Below are 7,048 nucleotides of genomic sequence, written 5' to 3' on the forward strand. Positions count from 1 at the left end.
CGCTTTCAGTTGCCTTTAAATAACTGGTTTATTTACTGTACAAACAAATGAACGGTATTGTATATGGCAATGCAGTAACAGTAGGTACCAGGTAATCATTGTAAATTGAGTTTCTCACTGTACAATTTAAATGCTGAATCAGTGATTTAGTATTAATCATTAATAGAATGACCCATATTCTAAAATATTTCAATTAACAACAGACAACAAGAAATTTGTTATTTATTTTTTTTGTGAACAGGAACATAAAGCACATTACCAAACCTTTTAGACAAAACTTCCTTGGGCTTGGACAAAACAGGAGCCCTGAAATTAAAGAAGAAAATACATTAAGATGATGGTGATGTCGTTGTCATGTCAAGATACTTGTTCCTGATAGGAAGTGTGTCACATGGCTGCAGGAACACTCATGCAATTAGCAAGGTTGGAGTTATATTATTAGTAGGGATGTAACGATTACTCATGAGATGATTAAAAATCGATTTGAATATGTCGCAAGTTAGATCGGAGAGAAAATAAATCTCTGCATTGAAACAGCTGATATGCAAATTAGTTGTGACCGTTATCTGAACCTCACCTGTATCTAGTCAGTTAGCCTCCATGAAGTGAAGCCTTCATGAACTCCATGATGAAGGAGATCACATGGGGGTTCATGTATCAAGTCTTTCTCCTCACCACTCTCCCAGTCTTCCGGCTCATCTGCTCCTTGGCACTGCACTTGGTGGAGTCAGGATTAATCCTGACCAAAAACATATGAAATGAGTTACAGGTTGAGACAATTGCAATTATCAAAGAGATATAGAAAATGCCAGTGGGAATAAAGTTAGGTATATAATTTTATCGGTTAATACCTCTGAATAAATTCCAAAGTTGTGCAGGTTTCCACCTGATACTCTAGGTTGAAAACATAGTAACAGGCGAAGAGAGTGGCCAAGACAGTGGTGAAGTCAGCCACGTGAGCAGCAGGTGGGATTATGACCCTCCCCTCGATCGACAGCATCCATTTTTTTGCAGTCAGGATTGTCTCTCCTTAAAGTCAGACATAACAAAAATCATATTTCACAGCAGTCCATTTTATAAATGATCTGGTTCACATGAATGACTGTAAAAACAGGGCAGGGAGCATACACATCTTACAAGCTGTACATAAAACAGATAAAAGGAGCATATATAGTAACTGATGGCAAGCAAACTGATTACTACTTGTGTATTACTATTTTATTTTATTACTTATAGTGATAGTAGTCCTACTTACCGAGTTTCTGGACGTCGCGACGTGTGCTTGGTGGTGCTGCCTCCCGAAGGAAAACGCATACGGAGGCGGAGAAGGTGAAGAAAAAAAGAAAGGCGGGAAAATACTCTTCTCTTGCGCAGCATAAAAATATAAAATAACGACACAGTAACGACCATCGTACTGTCGCAGCAAGGACTACATGTATATATATACATATATCATTTTGTGGCTTCAGTAAGTTTAAAAAAAAGACAATCTGGTCAGTTAAAGTTACTGCTATCACAAGCTAGCTAACAGTTAACGTTACCAGTAGCTAGCTCTGTCTGCCCTCTCTCTCGCGATCGAAAAACAGCGCTCTCTCGGTGCCGTTTTCGCAGCCAAAGTGAAACAAATGAACGCAGACGACGCAAACACATAGAAACACAACAAAAAAACACACAATACAAGACAAGGTCTTATAAGAAAAGTTGTTGTCGGAGCCAGAGATGCAAGCGCTGTGATCGCGATTTGTCCCCTTTACTTTGACCTGATTGGCCATTCAAAGCAGGACCGTTGAACACACTCGATCCTCATTGGATAAATTCATGTCAGCCCATGTCACCCCATACCCGCCAGTGAAAAAGAAAACGGAAAAAAACTAATGCTAGGAATAAAAAAAATGCCATGGTAAGTCATTATGACATAATGATTATTAAAGTCATAATTTTTATATGATATTTATATGATAATTATTGATTTCATTATGATATACATATATATATATATATCATATAATATATATATATATATATATATATATATATCAAAGTCAAAACCTTAAAGTCAAAGTCAGCTTTATTGTCAATCTCTCCACATGTCACAACACACAAAGAGAGCGAAATGACGTTTTCTCTATCCCACGGTGACGAGACACATAACACGATAGACATACAAGTACGCGACACAATATAAAAACAAGGCAAAAATTCAAACAATCAATAGTAAGAGTGATGAATAAATAATAAATAAACAGATAATATGTATAATATATATATATATATATATATATATATATATATATATATATATATATATATATATATATATATATATATATATATATATATATATATATATATATATATATATATATAAAAATCTGTTAATATAAATTCTCAATGTTCATTCATCAACGACATTGACAATAAAAATACAGTAGCTTACGTTTCTATTTACAGTATAATACTGGCTATTGTGATTTTGCTTACAGTAATGCTTCAACTACTGTGTTTTCCACTGTAATACTTATACTACTGTGATTTTGTCGTGTTTACACTGTCTAACTGTAACAATTACAGCGAATTACTGTAAAGATCATACACAGTAAGGTTACTGTGTTTAATACAGTGATTAACTGTAGATATCACAGCCATTTTTAACAGAGACGGGAGCGGCACAATTCAGAAAAAGCGCTCAGCTCGCCGAGAAAATGCGATTTAAGCAATAAAATTAAAAATGCTTATAAAACATAAACCAAACGTTGGAGGTGGTCATTTCCTAATGCGCAGTAATAAACTCGGCACTCTAAAGCACCCGAGAGCGTTTTTTTCGATGCCAACCTAACCAGAGTGACGGGAGCGGCACAATTCAGAAAAAGTGCTCAGCTCGCCGAGAAAATGCGATTTAAGCAATAAAATTAAAAATGCTTATTAAACATAAACCAAACGTTGGAGGTGGTCATTTCTTCATGCGCAGTGAATAACTCGGCACTCTAAAGCACCCGAGAGCGTTTTTTTCGATGCCAACCTAACCAGAGTGACGGGAGCGGCACAATTCAGAAAAAGCGCTCAGCTTGCCGAGAAAATGCGATTTAAGCAATAAAATTAAAAATGCTTATAAAACATAAACCAAACGTTGGAGGTGGTCATTTCTTCATGCACAGTGATAAACTCGGCACTCTACAGCACCCGAGAGCGTTTTTTTCGATGCCAACCTAACCAGAGTGACGGGAGCGGCACAATTCAGAAAAAGTGCTCAGCTCGCCGAGAAAATGCGATTTAAGCAATAAAATTAAAAATGCTTATAAAACATAAACCAAACGTTGGAGGTGGTCATTTCTTCATGCGCAGTGAATAACTCGGCACTCTAAAGCACCCGAGAGCGTTTTTTTCGATGCCAACCTAACCAGAGTGACGGGAGCGGCACAATTCAGAAAAAGTGCTCAGCTCGCCGAGAAAATGCGATTTAAGCAATAAAATTAAAAATGCTTATAAAACATAAACCAAACGTTGGAGGTGGTCATTTCTTAATGCGCAGTAATAAACTCGGCACTCTAAAGCACCCGAGAGCGTTTTTTTCGATGCCAACCTAACCAGAGTGACGGGAGCGGCACAATTCAGAAAAAGTGCTCAGCTCGCCGAGAAAATGCGATTTAAGCAATAAAATTAAAAATGCTTATAAAACATAAACCAAACGTTGGAAGTGGTCATTTCTTCATGCGCAGTGATAAACTCGGCACTCTAAAGCACCCGAGAGCGTTTTTTTCGATGCCAACCTAACCAGAGTTACGGGAGCGGCACAATTCAGAAAAAGCGCTCAGCTCGCCGAGAAAATGCGATTTAAGCAATAAAATTAAAAATGCTTATAAAACATAAACCAAACGTTGGAGGTGGTCATTTCTTCATGCGCAGTGATAAACTCGGAACTCTAAAGCACCCGAGAGCGTTTTTTTCGATGCCAACCTAACCAGAGTGACGGGAGCGGCACAATTCAGAAAAAGCGCTCAGCTCGCCGAGAAAATGCGATTTAAGCAATAAAATTAAAAATGCTTATAAAACATAAACCAAACGTTGGAGGTGGTCATTTCTTAATGCGCAGTAATAAACTCGGCACTCTAAAGCACCCGAGAGCGTTTTTTTCGATGCCAACCTAACCAGAGTGACGGGAGCGGCACAATTCAGAAAAAGTGCACAGGTCGCCGAGAAAATGCGATTTAAGCAATAAAATTAAAAATGCTTATAAAACATAAACCAAACGTTGGAGGTGGTCATTTCCTAATGCGCAGTAATAAACTCGGCACTCTAAAGCACCCGAGAGCGTTTTTTTCGATGCCAACCTAACCAGAGTGACGGGAGCGGCACAATTCAGAAAAAGTGCTCAGCTCGCCGAGAAAATGCGATTTAAGCAATAAAATTAAAAATGCTTATTAAACATAAACCAAACGTTGGAGGTGGTCATTTCTTCATGCGCAGTGAATAACTCGGCACTCTAAAGCACCCGAGAGCGTTTTTTTCGATGCCAACCTAACCAGAGTGACGGGAGCGGCACAATTCAGAAAAAGCGCTCAGCTCGCCGAGAAAATGCGATTTAAGCAATACAATTAAAAATGCTTATAAAACATAAACCAAACGTTGGAGGTGGTCATTTCTTCATGCGCAGTGATAAACTCGGCACTCTACAGCACCCGAGAGCGTTTTTTTCGATGCCAACCTAACCAGAGTGACGGGAGCGGCACAATTCAGAAAAAGTGCTCAGCTCGCCGAGAAAATGCGATTTAAGCAATAAAATTAAAAATGCTTATAAAACATAAACCAAACGTTGGAGGTGGTCATTTCTTCATGCGCAGTGAATAACTCGGCACTCTAAAGCACCCGAGAGCGTTTTTTTCGATGCCAACCTAACCAGAGTGACGGGAGCGGCACAATTCAGAAAAAGTGCTCAGCTCGCCGAGAAAATGCGATTTAAGCAATAAAATTAAAAATGCTTATAAAACATAAACCAAACGTTGGAGGTGGTCATTTCTTAATGCGCAGTAATAAACTCGGCACTCTAAAGCACCCGAGAGCGTTTTTTTCGATGCCAACCTAACCAGAGTGACGGGAGCGGCACAATTCAGAAAAAGTGCTCAGCTCGCCGAGAAAATGCGATTTAAGCAATAAAATTAAAAATGCTTATAAAACATAAACCAAACGTTGGAAGTGGTCATTTCTTCATGCGCAGTGATAAACTCGGCACTCTAAAGCACCCGAGAGCGTTTTTTTCGATGCCAACCTAACCAGAGTTACGGGAGCGGCACAATTCAGAAAAAGCGCTCAGCTCGCCGAGAAAATGCGATTTAAGCAATAAAATTAAAAATGCTTATAAAACATAAACCAAACGTTGGAGGTGGTCATTTCTTCATGCGCAGTGATAAACTCGGAACTCTAAAGCACCCGAGAGCGTTTTTTTCGATGCCAACCTAACCAGAGTGACGGGAGCGGCACAATTCAGAAAAAGCGCTCAGCTCGCCGAGAAAATGCGATTTAAGCAATAAAATTAAAAATGCTTATAAAACATAAAAAAAACGTTGGAGGTGGTCATTTCTTCATGCGCAGTGATAAACTCGGCACTCTAAAGCACCCGAGAGCGTTTTTTTCGATGCCAACCTAACCAGAGTGACGGGAGCGGCACAATTCAGAAAAAGTGCTCAGCTCGCCGAGAAAATGCGATTTAAGCAATAAAATTAAAAATGCTTTTAAAACATAAACCAAACGTTGGAGGTGGTCATTTCTTCATGCGCAGTGAATAACTCGGCACTCTAAAGCACCCGAGAGCGTTTTTGTCGATGCCAACCTAACCAGAGTGACGGGAGCGGCACAATTCAGAAAAAGTGCTCAGCTCGCCGAGAAAATGCGACTTAAGCAATAAAATTAAAAATGCTTATAAAACATAAACCAAACGTTGGAGGTGGTCATTTCTTAATGCGCAGTAATAAACTCGGCACTCTAAAGCACCCGAGAGCGTTTTTTTCGATGCCAACCTAACCAGAGTGACGGGAGCGGCACAATTCAGAAAAAGTGCTCAGCTCGCCGAGAAAATGCGATTTAAGCAATAAAATTAAAAATGCTTATAAAACATAAACCAAACGTTGGAAGTGGTCATTTCTTCATGCGCAGTGATAAACTCGGCACTCTAAAGCACCCGAGAGCGTTTTTTTCGATGCCAACCTAACCAGAGTTACGGGAGCGGCACAATTCAGAAAAATCGCTCAGCTCGCCGAGAAAATGCGATTTAAGCAATAAAATTAAAAATGCTTATAAAACATAAACCAAACGTTGGAGGTGGTCATTTCTTCATGTGCAGTGATAAACTCGGCACTCTAAAGCACCCGACAGCGTTTTTTTCGATGCCAACCTAACCAGAGTGACGGGAGCGGCACAATTCAGAAAAAGCGCTCAGCTCGCCGAGAAAATGCGATTTAAGCAATAAAATTAAAAATGCTTATAAAACATAAACCAAACGTTGGAGGTGGTCATTTCTTCATGCGCAGTGATAAACTCGGCACTCTAAAGCACCCGAGAGCGTTTTTTTCGATGCCAACCTAACCAGAGTGACGGGAGCGGCACAATTCAGAAAAAGTGCTCAGCTCGCCGAGAAAATGCGATTTAAGCAATAAAATTAAAAATGCTTATAAAACATAAACCAAACGTTGGAGGTGGTCATTTCTTCATGCGCAGTGAATAACTCGGCACTCTAAAGCACCCGAGAGCGTTTTTTTCGATGCCAACCTAACCAGAGTGACGGGAGCGGCACAATTCAGAAAAAGTGCTCAGCTCGCCGAGAAAATGCGATTTAAGCAATAAAATTAAAAATGCTTATAAAACATAAACCAAACGTTGGAGGTGGTCATTTCTTAATGCGCAGTAATAAACTCGGCACTCTAAAGCACCCGTGAGCGTTTTTTTCGATGCCAACCTAACCAGAGTGACGGGAGCGGCACAATTCAGAAAAAGTGCTCAGCTCGCCGAGAAAATGCGATTTAAGCAATAAAATTAAAAATGCTTATAAAACATAAAC

General features: G+C 39.5%; 1 long non-coding RNA gene across 1 annotated transcript; it reads right to left on the reverse strand.

The window, feature by feature from the left end:
- Positions 1–226: 226 nt before the first annotated feature.
- On the reverse strand, positions 227–1,736 carry LOC133168620 (uncharacterized). The gene is made up of 4 exons (XR_009718247.1): positions 1,256–1,736; positions 852–1,029; positions 578–739; positions 227–306 (listed from the first exon to the last, which is right to left on the reverse strand). It is a non-coding gene; the product is annotated as an uncharacterized LOC133168620 (long non-coding RNA).
- Positions 1,737–7,048: the final 5,312 nt, after the last annotated feature.

The sequence above is a fragment of the Syngnathus typhle genome, linkage group LG15 (assembly GCF_033458585.1).
Source record: "Syngnathus typhle isolate RoL2023-S1 ecotype Sweden linkage group LG15, RoL_Styp_1.0, whole genome shotgun sequence".
NCBI classification, from domain to species: Eukaryota; Metazoa; Chordata; class Actinopteri; order Syngnathiformes; family Syngnathidae; genus Syngnathus; species Syngnathus typhle.